At 34.3% G+C, this 15998-nt stretch overlaps 1 protein-coding gene and 1 long non-coding RNA gene across 4 annotated transcripts in view; both read right to left on the reverse strand.

Moving 5' to 3' along the window:
* Nucleotides 1-15998, reverse strand: part of LOC119069233 (G-protein coupled receptor moody) — a 71515-nt gene that overhangs the window by 23449 nt on the left and 32068 nt on the right. The window lies entirely within an intron of this gene.
* On the reverse strand, nt 8628-9273 carry LOC119075640. Its single transcript, XR_005087428.1, has 3 exons — nt 9124-9273; nt 8888-9058; nt 8628-8822 (listed from the first exon to the last, which is right to left on the reverse strand). It is a non-coding gene; the product is annotated as an uncharacterized LOC119075640 (long non-coding RNA).

Consider the following 15998-nt stretch of genomic DNA (forward strand, 5'->3'; position numbering starts at 1 on the left):
AAGCCGCCCGTAAGAAAATTACAAAATGGCGCCCCTATATTTTTGATTTCACACTGTTTTAAGAAATTCTTTTGATCAGAATTGTCGATACCCATGTAGTTCTTGTTGCAGAACACCTTACACATGCTTATTTTCATCGAGACTGGAAACGGCCTCCGGCACATTTTGGGCGGCTGACAAAATTGGGTCGATTTAGGGCACTTTGTAAACAAAATTAATTTTATAAAAAAATCTGTGAATTTTAGAGGCATACAGTAGAACAATTTTTTGCTTAGAATAACGTTCTGCATCGAATTGGTCAAAACTTCAATCCCCCAATGGGAATATAAAACTTTACTCGAATGCTGCTTTCTTATTCACTGACAGTGGTTTATTATATGGATTAGGCATGTGGAGAAAGCAGAGGATATCAAAAAAGAGGTATTGTTAAGGAGTTTAAATGGTCCGCGAGATTTTTATATTTGATTTGTTTAGAGCCCTCACTAACAGCCCTTTACGGCCAATAATAAGTGTCTGGACCACCGGCCTAACGTGACTTCAAATCCACCACTCTGAGGAAAGTTAGGCGTTAATTAATATCTCACCTAAATGTAGGCTAGACTTATGCACACAAATTAATAGTATTTGGGTTACGTCATACGAGTCATTCAGTGTGTACATCGTTACAGCTCCCAAATACACTGCAACCACACAAATTATGAAGCTTGATTGAGTGAACCTTAGTACGTTATCAATACCAAGTCGACAGTCATCGACGGCCGGCTGAACTGATCAAAATGTAGTCAGAGCTTATTGACGATTGACTTATGTTTGCCGTTTATATCGGTATCAAAATGACATATATTTGCAAGGATGTTTTCAGATTTTCTTCACTCCAACAGAAATTGAAATGGTCGATAAGGTATATGTGCGATGAAATGTTCATCGAAAATTTTGGAGAATTTCTCGAGAAAGAATATACGTCTTGGTGAACAAGGATTCGATTATAACATTGAGATAACAAAGCTAAGTTTTAGTTTTGTTTATATTGATTATCATAATATGATTACAATTACACCTACTCCACTCATGCATTGGTCTTCCTTTGTGTGTAATTAAATTAAAGATTTTTCAATATTCTCCTCTATTCGTTTTCTTTTGAAGAATTCACAGAAGACTGGTATGAATAATGTCAATGTAACTTTAGGTGACTGAGCTTTTGGGTAAAAGTTTTGGAAAATTTATGGATTTAATGTAACTGACCGTTCGAAATTTGACTTAGCGTTGAACAATCTGACATTCTCAATTAATTTTAACAGTGAATCTATCTGCTCTCAATTAAAATTAAATCGAAAAGAAACCAACGCAACGTTTCGCAAATGAATCCTCGATTGAATCATTCTCGGTGAAATTAAACCGAATTAAATGTTTTAATAATTTTGAGCTGGTGATGCCTATTTTTAAAAATCATGTTTACACCTTCAACAGCACATTAAGCTAAGTATATATAATAAATGTTTGTACGGATAAGAAATTTTGAAGTGAAATTTCAAAATATTTGAATTACTTTAAGAGAATCGTTTAAAATTATATACACGGCACACACAAAATGTAAATGGCGTTTAGTGTTTATATTATCAAACTGAAATAACTAGCATTGAAAATTGAAAAACAAAATAAACAAAATTAAGTGAAAATGAAGCTGAAAGCCGTTAGGAAAAGTGTTCAGCTCTTCAATCTGCCATAAACGCTTCAACATTATTTTCGCGAACTGTTTGTACATTGATTAATTCGCTTTAAAATCATGCTGATTTAAGTGTAGAAAGAAACTGAACTATGCGTTTGTGTCTGGAATTGGGTAACGGGCTCTCTGACATACATTCAAAGGACAACGAGTCGAGTTAAATATCAGAATGTGATTATCGTGATTAGTGGAAAAGTTTCCTTCGGATGGATTTATATTTTCCACCCTACTTAATTTCACTGGAATTTACTTTTTATAGTTTTAAGATGAATAATTTCGAAGCTAAAACTGTTTTGCAAAGAGGTTTTGTTTTATGTCGCTAATAAAACACATTAACCCGAGCGGTCTTAGGTCGCGTTTATGGGTTTGCTGTGAAATAACGCCATTAAATTGCGAATGTCGACATTATACTGGTGGAAAAGAATAATGGTCAATGAGTGGGAAAAGTAAATCGACATGTATGCGTCCTTCGGTTAAAAGGTTTGACACAATTATCAACCGTTACTACAAAGTCCGCTACGGTGACATTGCCAGCTTTTTGAAGTAGTTGCAAAAGTTGTTGCAAAAAATTGGAAGGAAAATTTTTCTTTTCAATACAGTTAGAGCATGATTCAGCCACATAGTAGTTCATAGTATGAACACTGAATTCACAAGTGACAAATTTCGAGACTATATAGTGATAAGATACCGTTTAGGATTGTTTGTATTGTATGTTTTAACTCATCCAACGAAAACAAGTCATCAACGCAGTGCCGACAGTGATTTCATCAGCCTCCGAATATTTTCTATGTTCATGCTAGAAGAAGTGCTGTGCTTCAGCTGTTTTCAGCTGATTCACATAAACAATCAAAACGTTGTATGGTTGAACCACTAGAACGCTCGTGTGTATAGCAGCTTCAACCGTATATACAAGTACTAGGTCCCACCTTTTGGGCGGGTCAGGTCCCTTGACTGACACTTTTCTAAATGTATTTTTGACGTATTCATGAAAACTTGTCACATTTAATACATAATATATTTACTATATTAATGATTCCACGCAAATGACAGTAAAATTTGACAATTTTTTTTCTTGGAAACCATCGAGGGTAAGGTGGAAATATTTTTGACCACTTTTTGAGCTCTCAATTTTCTTTAAAAATTTTCATTTTCAAGATTTTCAATCAACCTCAAATCATAAATAAAATATGATTCGTGTAGATTACGACCCTCGCTTCGCTCTGGCCGTAAACTTCCCACTCGTATGAGCTGTCTATTATTCTGTTTGATTGCCTTTTTGTTACATGAGAGTAGATGCGAAGCTTGTTTTGTGAATGTGGAACGAGGACTTTTTCACAAAGTAAAAAAGTATAATCAGTTTTGATTGTATATGTGAATCAGCTGAAAAACAGCCGAAGAAAATTCATGCTAAAATTTCACTGCCTCTGACTATACCATCTCTAGAAAAACAAATTATTGTGGCAAAAACGCATACACTGTCATTGGAACTTCTACACTTTTGAAAATAAATGATATGAAGACTTAGCATGAGCAGTCATGCCCATTTCTGCGTTGAAAATATATTGTCTTTTACCACCATTTCGGTGTCCGAAAGTAAATAATGTGTCGTTGTAATGTCCTTTTTTGTGCTGAGCACCTTCATCTTGATGAGCAAAAATTAAATAAAGTTTAAAATTAGGGGTCTATGTGTCGATATCGATATCGTTTTAGCAAAGGCGCCACACGGCAACTCCATCACTATAGATTTCATTCTTTTGTCCAAGTAAGGTGGTATTTTGAGCAAGGCCTATGTTTGGGAATTTAATTCTTCAAATTCCATAAATTTCTCAAATTTCTAAATTTGCACATTTTAGAATTTAAGGAATTTTAAACAATATGTTAAGGATATGTTAAGTTTATCATCAAAAATGTTAAGGAATTTAATGGAATTTGAAGAATCAAATTCCCAAAATAGGCCTTGATTTCGACTGTGTCAAAGGGATAGGGTATTCTTCGTTTACATGTTTTGCAATACTTCCGGCAGATGTCAGCTTTTTGAAGTAGTTGCAAAAGTTGACACCAAAAATTCTAGGGAAAAACTTCCTATTAAAAATTTTGTAACTACTTCAGACTGGTCTGAATGCTTTTGAGGTACTCCTGCGAATAATGCAGCCATATTGGACATTGATATTAGTTTATAACTTTCTAGACCTTTCACATAAAACATATCTCCATATCCATATCAATATTTCTCCATATCTATAAAGGCTGTAAGATGAAAAAAACCTTTAACTGATTAAAACTAAATCTACTACTTCACTAGTTTTAACACACATTTCGCTTATATGAGACCGATTGGTCCAGAGCTCATCACTTTTTTGTCGCAGCTGTCGATTACAGACGTTAATGCTCTGGTCGTTTTACATTTCTCTGTGTTTTGCCCCGATATTGGCCACCACCACGCTAGAGAATATTACGATCCAATTGTGTAAACTTAATCACTAATGTGGCCTCTGTATCTTTTAATGGTGGATAAGTTTAGCAACATTCCTTTGGTGCTGCAATTACATAACAGTCTCGGTATTTTATGACAACTGAATGAATGAACAATTTCCGCACAATTTGTGGTGTGGGGCACTGGAATTCTATTTTATCTGTAAGAGTAAGAGTAATTGTCCGTTTAATTGTCCTGCATTATGAGCAAGTCAATGCTACATTATCCTTGAAACGAATATATTCAATCAGAACTGTAATAATGATTTAGCTAATTCTTTCAGTCCCAGTTGTACAGTCCACACACAACCCCCCGTCCATTAATCAAATTCATCGCAACATTTATCAATCTTTCCATATCACATGTTTTCCATTGTGCTTTTGTCATATTCCATAATACGTTGTGTCATTTAATTCAATTTTCGAGGTAATAATCCATCGAGAAACGAATTATGTTCCATGATTAAGAAAATGATTGGAACGACACACACACAAACACACACAAAAAACGAATTGCGGAAAATATTTATTCGAGGTAAAAACTCGTAAGATAACAATAAATAAACAACTAAGAAGGAGTCAATGAACACACACGCCTCGGTTAAGCTGAATTGTATTATGTTAGCCATATATAACACTACGCAGATATATGCATATAGTGTAGCGTAATGCCACAGTAGAACATAAATCTTACGAATTTGTGGTTGAGCAATAATTCTTTTTCGGTGGCAAACAGATTGGTAAAAAATATATGTATTTTTTCGCTGGTATAAAGTAATCAGAGGAAGTCGAAATGCGTATTTGGTTTGGTACACACAGCATTTTTCAATGGAAAATATTTTCGTTGCTTTTTTTTATTAAGATGACGATAAAAACTATAAAAAAAAGTTAAATCAACGACTCAAATATTTCTTATAAATCAAATTTTATTTCCTCGTATTCGTAATTGGGTCGTACCACAAAATAATGAACGCCTGCAGTTCCTTGTTTACCATTTTCTTAAGAATGTGATTTCCCTGAAGGTTGGTCTGTTGTTTACTATAAAATAATTTTATCATTTCGTCGTTAATTTCCATGGGAACGACTAAAAGTTTGTCGTCTTTACGTTAATTTTATTTTAAAAGCTAAGTACATGAATCGACGTCGATTCATGAAACTTTGATTAATTCCTACAAATCTGCGATGTAAGAGATTTTCATACATTTTTGATAAAAATACCACGGAAGTTTTCTTCCTGTATAGTTTTTGAATTACGAGTAACTTCGCGAAATCTACTGGTTTTTCTTGCTTTAAAAATGATTTACAAAAAAGTGAGGTTTGGATTTATAGCACTTTCCAGAGTAGCTTGTAGAACAACTTTTATCTTTGAAATATTATTCGTGTTAGCGCTGGCAATTTGGGAAAATATCTCTGCTCCCGTAGATCTTCTATGTATCATAAGTTCCGAAACGTTGTTAAGAGGTTCTAATGGAATTTTTTATGAGTTCCTAGGATCAAAAAAAATGAAAATTTTCCTCAACCTGTGGGCCTGTGGGAGTTCGAGTTGTCATTGGAAAGCTGAGACCAGTAGTCAGGGAAAACAGTTTTTTGTTTGTTTTTTCCGTTCATTTTTGAATGCAAAGGAATCGTTGAATTCGCCGATGTTGTCAAATTTTTACCATTTTTTCCTCTGCTCATATCTTAGCGTAGATGAATTTTAAACCCTTAACGCCCCGAAAGTACCTCCATAAGATACCTCCATAAGAAAATTGCATGTTTTCGATCTTCGATCAGCTCCCAAGGTTTTAAGAATGTTCTCGAAATCGTTTTTGGCATCTAGGGGCTGGTACAACTAGGCACATATAAAAATGTCCACTAAAAAGTGCATCCGAAAAATTTATTTTGTTTTTTGCTTTTTTCACATTGCGTAGCAAATGTGAATTTGACATTTTATGACAATGCGAGAAGCGCTGAAAACAAAAGAAATTTTTCGTTAACCTTACATTGCTATGTATATCAAGAGTTACTATCAAAGGAATTCACGTAAAGTGAACGGAAAATATTCTTCATATAATGGATCCTTTTCACAGGGGGCAAACTGATGTGTAATGGTCAGCTTTCACATGGGGCAGGCAATAAATCATAAAACATGATCGATATTTTCGCAAAAATAACAAGTCATATCTGGTGGACAGTGTCAAGTACGTTGGGTTTTTTATACAAATTTTATGGAAATAAACTTTTGCAACAAAATTTTATAATTCCCAAACCCACCGGTTTCCTCTTAAAATTTGTCACGAAATACCGATTCTGTCATCAAATTATCTCGATTGGCTAACTCTTAAATTTTACTTCGGTTTCAGCATAATTATGACAAAGAAAATCTAACTAGAACATTTCTTCTGCCATGTATTAAAATGTTGAACGTGATTCTTGATTCCAAGAAAGAAATGACAAATAAGTAAGTACAAAAAAAATCAGAAACAAAATTTCCTCAACTTTTATTGTTCTCCAAATTTGTCGTTTCCGCATCTCTTCCTTTTAATTCTTGTTAAAAATTGCGTGGGGAGTGTTATGTTTTTTTCATTATTAAAATAAATCTATTGTGCATGTATAAGCACCATGGCGGGGTTCAAATTACTTTCCAAAGATTTTCCCTTAATTTATTACAAATAATGGCATTGTTAACATTCGTGGTACACACGCAAATTTGCGAGTTTTACCGCAACATAAACATGTTTTGTCATCGGACGAAAAAGTAACCTACGAAACGATTCGGTGTTTTAGATTGAATATGACTAATGTAAAAGTTTGAGTTGATCATTTTGTATAAATAATGTAAATGTATGGAAGAGGTGTGACCCCCTAACTACTTACACAGCAACTGTTTTTCGGTAGATAATTTCCAACCAAAAAAATAAAAACTTGCAGAAAATTGTCTGTTTCTGACCGAATCATTAATAATTTTATTGTTGGATCCGTACGTGTGAGCTACGTGATTGATAAGTGAATGTAAATTATGGACATGTTTTTTTGGGAATATAATAGTATAATGCCCGTAAATTCCATTGTAATAACCGATTCCGAAAAATTTGATTTATGTGCATGGGGGCCTATTTCATTCGATTGTTAAAGTAAAGTGTATTTATAATCATAAAAGCGTTTTACATTTAGAAGATAAATTGTATTCAGCTTATAACTCCTTTAGAATATTTATTACCAGAATAATTTGAAGAAAGCGAAGAGAGTGAGAGAAAGAAAAACCAATTCTCATCACACATTGATGTTCGAAACATTCATTTTTTCCCCGCTCTGTGATGAGGCAAACCGTTTTTCCATCCGAATAAAGGAAGAGCCTTCTCATACACAATAATAATTTAGTTTTTTTTTTGGCTGTGTGTTATATTATACAAGGAAATGATTTGGTAAATTTGGTAAATAACCACCGGCGTATAATATGGGTTGTTAAACGAAAAATCTTTTTAGCGAAAAATTGAATGAAAATGTGAAAAATCATAAGTTGTAATGAGTGCTCGCTTTTCTTTATTCATGATTTTCGTTGTTGTTGTAAATAAAAGCGGGTTCTATATGAAGTAGCTCGATTTTTTTTTTTTTGTAAAGCCTTCGTGAGCCATTGTGATAGTAAATGTGTGGCATAGTGTAACCAGATCATCAACGATAATAAGTTTGCCCTTTACATACGTTCAACATAATAAATTACGTCAAAAAATCGGTTATCATGCACACATGACACAGTCAATCTAGTTGCGTAGTTGTAGGTCTGAGTTATTTCCGGAACGGCAATCCTGTTCATGAACCTTGACAAAAATGGTTTACAAATTTTGAACGATTCATTTGTTGAACCAAGTGAATTCGATGAAATTTTGCATCCAGAATATTGAAAATTAGGTTCCCTATGTAATCCTTGCTTCAGTACGACGAGTTCAACGAGGTATAACTCACCACTCTCCGAAGAGTCGCATTAGTGGTAGAGCTGTTTAAAAAGGGAGAGACCTTGGTGGACAAATTCTTTTTTACTTTTACCGTATTCTACGGTGATGAGCGGTCGGTTTCCTTGTAATATTTACAAAAAAGTTTCAGTGGTTGCAAAGAAAAATGCTTCGCAGTTCGCTGTCGCCTAATCGCAACGGTTACTGGCTTTTGATTGCTCGTTGTGAAGGACGACACTCTTACGTTACTAACGGACGCCTTTGGCTCGTACATAACTTCCAGATCGTCAAAACAAACAGTTTGGACAGAGGTGCATAATCTACTGTTGATTGTATACATTGCTAAATTTCACCGACGCTCTCTGTACTTGTACAGAAAACATTTATTTTTGGAAAAACTGATTAGTGTAAAAACTAGGGCATATCAAGGCTACACTCAATAATGATATCAACATTCCCCTCATATCATTTAAATTCAGTTCCTCGCGGTGCCTCGTTACAGTTTGTTGTTAGAACTGTTCTGCTGTCAATGGTTTAATTTCATAATAATCATTCCAAGATAACACCACCACGTCTGTAACATTCCTTATGACTGATAGTGTTATATCGAGTCTCCATTCTCCAGCAGGAAAAAGTGGTGTGAATGGGGATACATAGTCAAAGACATTTGTTACTCTTGGCTTCGAACGGCGGTGTCCCTTTTAGTCGGATTAGCTTTAACAACATCGAAACTATATGTGGAAATATTTGCAAAAATACATACGGTGATAGGACATGGGTCCAACAAATTCGCAGCGTAGCTAGTCCTATCTTTCGTTAATCCGAATAAAAAGGGATGGGACCCGATTTTGAGTTCTTTACAGAGTTCCGTTTTCAAATTTATCATGTGTGGCCGGTAAACGGTGGCGAATTTCTTGTGCGCAGCTATTTTCACCTGCATATATATATATATTCCTCAAATAATGGTAAATTTGAGGCTTCATTTCGATTAGAACCTACATAAGTCGGATCTTCCAATTTGACACCGGGACGAAAATAAATGTCCATTGATACAAATTTCGATGTACGATTTAATGGTCGGCAAACTGTCTTAACTTTACAATATTCTGGATTGCAGTAACTGGTGCATCTATCAAGACGAATTGACATGATCGGCTATAACATCAACAAGCGAATTAAATAAACACAAATTATCTCCAATGAACTATCGATCATACTTTGAATGCAACTACATTTATTGCATAATTGAGGGAAGTAAATAGCAGCGTCAACAGCACTAATTCCTTCATAATAATGTTTGCAAGAAAAAAAAATCCAACAACCTCGGCAGCGATTGGTGAACAAACTAAAAATAAACATTTTTTTGCCACAGAACAGTCCTACATTTATTATAGAACATTGATCGGATTTTAATTGAGCAACCAACTACCCAAAATGACCTACAATTTATACATTTATTCATGTACAAGAATATTGCTTCGCTGATAAGCCAGAGAAGCCGGTTTCGGCTCAGTCCATAAATAATCTGAACAATGATCAAAAATAAATGTGAAATAATATTCCCATTAGAGGCTAACTAACGCTTTCGGCGCCTCTGCGTGCAGAAAAAATGAGTCATACAATGTGAATGTTACAAGCACTGCTCCTAGCATGAACACTGAATTTCCAAGTGTCAAATTTGGAGGCTTTAATGACAGGAGCTACCGCCTAGGATTGTGTTTTAACTCATACAACGACAACAAGTTATATATCCAAAAGAAACGCAGTGCATACTGTTATTTTATCAGCCTCCGAATATTTTCTATGTTCATCCTAGAAGTAGTGCCGTGGTACAAGCGAGGTTATTACGACGTGCTGTATGATCGAGACATATCCGTTATTACTGTTATTACGGAGTCACACAAACAATTAACGCTAATCGTTGCATATTTTCAGTTAAATGAAACTAAGAGGTTTTTTCATTTCGATATAATGGTGGTTGAGGCACAATGAAACTGGTTCCAAAGTTCACAACAAGGTTATGGGTTATCGAAAGCGGATGTTACAAATAGCAGATGGAACAAAATTTGACAGAGAGTGCGTCACCTAAAATGTTATCAGTTGTTTTGGAAGTACAGGGACCTGCGGTAGATTTCTGTTTTTAATGTTTTTTTACTGATTTACATATACAACCATTCTCCCCCTTTGGTACAAATGACCCCAATGGCCTGAATGTAGGTGTATAATTTGAACGCGCCATCAGTTCTTCGAAGTACACTAGGTGCTCCCCCACGGGAGAGAAAGTACTGCACTTTTCTAATTAAATTTTTCATGTTCCGTTAGTTCCATTAGAGATGCTTCGTTGCTGTAAGGCAATCTTTAAAAATCTCATTAAAAAGCTACAACTTTTTTGAAGTTCCTTCGGAACTTATGTAAAGACCACTTAATGTACATCGATGATTCTACTCTAAATTTTATCCAAGGCCAGTACGTTGAGACAGTAAACTCAATCAGGTCTCAATCGGATCAGTTGCGTAGCAGTGATCATCTTGTCATTGTCGCACTACACACTTACAACGACCGGCATAAAAGCAACAAATTGGAACGGCTCGTTTAATTTCAATTTGAATGTTTCGCGAAATCTGTTAACCAACCCCAATGTGCAATAAAAGGGGAGTTTATACGCAAAGGCAAAACAAAAATGTTTTCTTGTTCAAAATACGGTGGAAAATTGAGAAGGAAAAGTGCGAAAATATTTTTCTTCTGGTTTCAATAATATAATGATTCACATGTTGGAAGAAGAGGATAGAAAATGTGGTCGATTATACAACAGCCACTTAATTTGCCATATAAAAATTTTGGTTTTCTTGCCATCGTTTGTCGTTCAGATTATGCAAACCATGATACTACATGATTTACCTATATTCCTATATGTAGAAGCGTGTGATGACTGCTCGTAGCAGGAAGAGTAGGAATTAAAATTTATGATTGTAACTGAATCAGCACTTAATAATGTATAAAAAATGTAGGTTATCCGATTACGGTCTTTACGGCTTGTTGTTTGCTGTATAATGCTTACGATACGTGTGCCAAGATGAAAATAAAAACATTTCGATTTCTTTGCAGACTTTTTATAAGAAGCTGTATGCTGTATACGGGATATGCTGAGGGTTATGATTGATATTGATATTGATTTTACTATCGTATTTAAATTTGATGATAATGTTTTATTAACGAAATAAGAGCAAAATTTTTGGCCAAATAATCGAATTTCCAGAAATAAATTTTTTACGTTTCCCCCTTAAAGTTTAGACAGAGACGCCGACTTAGGTTATACTTGTGGGGGCTTTTGGAACTCTGTTTTAGTACCTACTCCTCCTAACTCGCACTCATCTGCTCGACGTCAATGAATTTTGATATAGGAGAGAGCAGTTCAATGCTTTTCGATTTGCATATTTATTACATCTATGTATGCATACAGTACGAACGAAACGTAAATAAATCCGGTCAAAGATTATTGCACATAACACATTCAGTATGCAATACAAGCTCAGTCTGGCTGCAAACATAGTACAGGTCCAAAATATTCATATTCGCAACGTACTTCAGGCAAGTGGTCATAGTCGACAGCTGCCAAATAGTGTCTTTAGTTGTATGATCTAGGGTGTAGCGGTTTACAAAATGTCTCAGTTTTTTTAAAGGCTCAGTTGGAAATCCACTTGGACCAGCTGAGCCGACCGTAAGCAGCACAAAATTAAATTGTAATTTTTTTTCTCCATTAAATGATCAGGCTGAGACTTAAAAAAACTAAAACATTTTGTATAAGCCGCTACAACCTAAATAACCTGCCCAGTTTCAATACCCTAATTAGAATACCATACTCATAGTCATACTGTCCAGTTTCAGTACCTTATTTAGAGTACCACTCATGCTTGAAGTGCTTTGACATTCGGTATGAAAGCATCGAACAAATATATCGAATTAATCAATCGTTTGGATAAAACTTATTGAATACACTTTCAACATGTCGAAATTTTAATTAACTTTCCCGGGTGTACGAAAGCTTAATGTAATTAGAACAAATATTTAAAAAGTACTGTGTGGATTCACTCACATTCCCTTGCATGTCCCAATTATAGCAAAACTATCATTGGGAAATTGTTCAATTTTCAAAATGAGTACAGTGAAAAACTGAGATCTTAATTTAAAATTGAATGGAAATATTCGCGTGCGTTGTTATTGTTATTGTTAGCATTGGTGGAAACAAATATTTACCGAACCCTTCAGAACGGTAACTGGTAACATATAGCGAAGCTCAATTATAATTGTTTCAGGTAAGTGGAATTAGTGGAATTAGTGGAATTTTTGAAATGCATAGAACCGTATTCGGTAAATTAAAATGTTAGTTTTACTTTTATAAGATTTTTCCACATTTTCCTTAATTTTCCGCAATTTTCCCAACATTGAGGAAAATTAAGGAAAATAAAATGAAAGCAAATTAAATGATCGAGTCTGGTTTTTGACAATTGAAATTTACCTTAAATGAAAGCCTAGGAAAATGGAAGGAAATAAATGTCAAAATGTTTTCCAAACAATAGTCTCTGTATTAATTACAGGCAAGAAAATGTAAGATCTTACATTCCTATCCAAATTTTTTAATTCACTTCAAAATGAAGTACGTCAATGTGGGATTAGGCATGTTTGATAATTTAATCGATTGATAAAATATCGATTATTTCCGAGAACGTAGATGCTATTGGCACGTCATTTCGCCTGCGAATAGTCTTTGTGAAAGGAAAAATGCCATCCAATAGCCTGTGTAAAAGGGGAAGATGCTATTGGCAGGCGCCTGCCAATAGTATCTTTAATAATAATTTGGCTATTAGCAGGCGCCTGCGAATAGTCACAACGTTCGTTCCAAGAATCGATTTTCGATATTTTAAATAAAACAATATAAATCGATTATCGATAAATATCGACTGATAATCAGTAAATATCGACTGATAATCGATAAATATCTACTAACATTTCGATAAATTGATCGATATTTCGATTATCAGTTGACATTAATCGATTATCGATAAAACATTTGATTGATATTGTATCGATTATTCGGAAGTTTTATCATCAAATGATGATATATTTCAGTCAACATTCCAATGTCGGATGTAGAATAAATAGCATGAATTTTATTGAAATTGTTTTGGGATTTTATACCGTCAACTGTTAAGTTAAGAATATTTAGAGTTACGAAAATACGAGAATCGTCGCCCTAGCATAGTAAATAGAGTGCATGTGTCAAACAGAACAGTTGTCAGTATGAGTTACCAGTGACGTACCTCACTTAAGGAATCGTCGTGCAACTGACTTACAGTGGTTATATTAAAACCAATAAAATGATTAAAATTAATTGCTCTCTAAGCAAAAACACATAAAAAGTAATAATATCGTTACTATCAACAACATCTTCTGTTGCATTTCGACTCACATAACTTTGTAAAGGTGTACAATGTTGTGACTTATTACTCAATTTTTTTCCTACCACTATCCCAGGTGCGTTGACTGAACCTGAATTAACACTCTTGTTGTGAGGAAACAAGTCTATAAATTTTGAAAAACTTGCGAAAGAGTTTTTTTTACGAGAACTACTTCTTAATAATGTACGGTTAATCGTGTGTTGCAAAAGTAGCGTAACAGTGGAACTTTTAAACAAGAAGCTTTGGTACAATTGATTAATTTTTTTCTGTACACTTCTATAGATTCTTCTAGAGTCTTGAAGAAGAAATCTTTTGATGAAGACAAAGTTCGCAGTAATTATTTACAGTCTATGGCACTATATCATCAGCGAAGACAAAAACGATGATAAAGTCTTACTGCAGAATATTTCTATGAATTAACGCGCATAGTTGTCGTCCGCCAGCTTAGTTAAGATAATAAGAAAATTGTTATTTTGCTCATATACGAAAGCGATTGCCTATGAATAAATGATTTATGAATAGAAGCGCCTAATAATGAATTATGCTGCAGAGAAACGAGAACAGTTTGCTTATATGCCACATAGGGAAAAAAGCTTCTGAAAACGAAAGTTTTCTCATCAAATTACTGAACTAACTCGAAAAAAAAGACTTTGCGGTATAACCAGGCAAAAAATTTGTTATATTGCACATGCCGACGTAGTTTTTCTTCTGAATTTTCTATAACGGCAACAATGTCAGCATTATACCGATATTTTTTTTGGAATTAATAAATTCAGGCTGAGCTAAGCCTTATGTGGTTACTGATACTGTAGAGTTGAATCATAGGCAGAAAGTGAATTATTGGAAAAGCTAACAATACAAGTTCAATATACCCATTCTCATCACATATAGCTTCATCGCCCGCACACCTTGTTCTATTCACGCACGAACATTGTGTATCTATGCAACGAAACTTCGATGAAAGCCAATAAAATTTCGATTTTTTTTTTAAATAACACAAATTGAGAGTAATGTAGCAAAACGCATTCGAAACCTATTTTAATCCAATGGTGCGAAATGAAACGCAATCATTAATTACCTAAAATGAAAATTATCGGCGTAATCAATTTAATTTGAAGTTAATTTTACGATATTGTTTAAAATAACTGTACCATGAATATAAAACACACACAAAAAAACGCTCGAAAGGTGTAAATTCTATTTTTATGGTATCGTCCAGCCATTTCACATTTTTCACGTTATCGGACAAGCACAAAAACAATCCAATTTGTATTTGTACAGAATGAAAATGAAAATAATATTTTTACCGCATTTTATAGACGAGGATTACACACACCGAACACGAAAAAAAATCGTGTCCATGGTATTTCCAGAATTTATGTTGATAATCGAATAAGTTACTTTTAGTAAAGGAAAAAAAAAACTGTTTTTGAAGTCAATATCTATTATAGAATTCATAGATACCTCCCACATTTTTCATCTGTGTATATCACTCTTTCTAAACTTTGTCAACGATAAGGGTATGTTCACCCTAAGTAACGGACAGAAGATGTTTTTTCTTATATTTGTTTAAATCAAATTATTTTGATGTTTTACTGAAAAAGTCGATCGAGAAATGCAGCATTTCAGATACAATGTTTGCTGTTTTGGGCCGTTGAACACAGCAATGACATAAAAGTTCCCAAAAATCAACAAAATTTAATCGAAATACTTTTTGCAATTGACAACCACAATATGACAGATATTGTGGTGTTGATAGCGCAAAGTCGATATTGTCGCAATCTATGCAGACTCCAATTATTTGACCTACCTTTCGCACTTGTATCGAATGTGAATGACATTTGCGTCATATTTTTTGCGGAGTTCTACAGAGATTTAAGGCCAGGTTAAAGCGCCTTACATCGAATATAAACATTGCGATGATAAACCGCTTTAACCTAGCCCTGGCTAGGGATAGAACCGAGATCCATATCTTCTCTATATTGCAATTTTAATCTGATCAATTCCTTCATTTTACTCAACTTCAATTGAAGCTCTATTTTTCGAAGTTTTCTCAGAAATTAGAGAGTTCACGAAAAAATTCCAGGCATCAATTTTCTTTCCTCTATTCTATGTCAACTCTACCAACAGAGTACGGCCATTTTTCGAAAGATGTCGCTACAACAAACCCAGTTTCGGAAAAACACAGAAAACAGAAAAACAATTAATCTTTTACTCAACGGATTTTAGTCAAACATAATGCTATTGTATAGCACATGACCTGAAGGCAGTAATCAGTTTTTAAATCAGCCCTATATTTTCTTGGAGATAAGGGTACGAAATATTTCTTGCTCTCGTTTCATAATATCTTTTTTAAGACTCTTATCGCAAAGCCGATGTAGTGCCGATTTAAAAACTAATTACTGTTGCAGAGTCCCG

The sequence above is a fragment of the Bradysia coprophila genome, chromosome II (assembly GCF_014529535.1).
Source record: "Bradysia coprophila strain Holo2 chromosome II, BU_Bcop_v1, whole genome shotgun sequence".
Lineage (NCBI taxonomy): Eukaryota > Metazoa > Arthropoda > Insecta > Diptera > Sciaridae > Bradysia > Bradysia coprophila.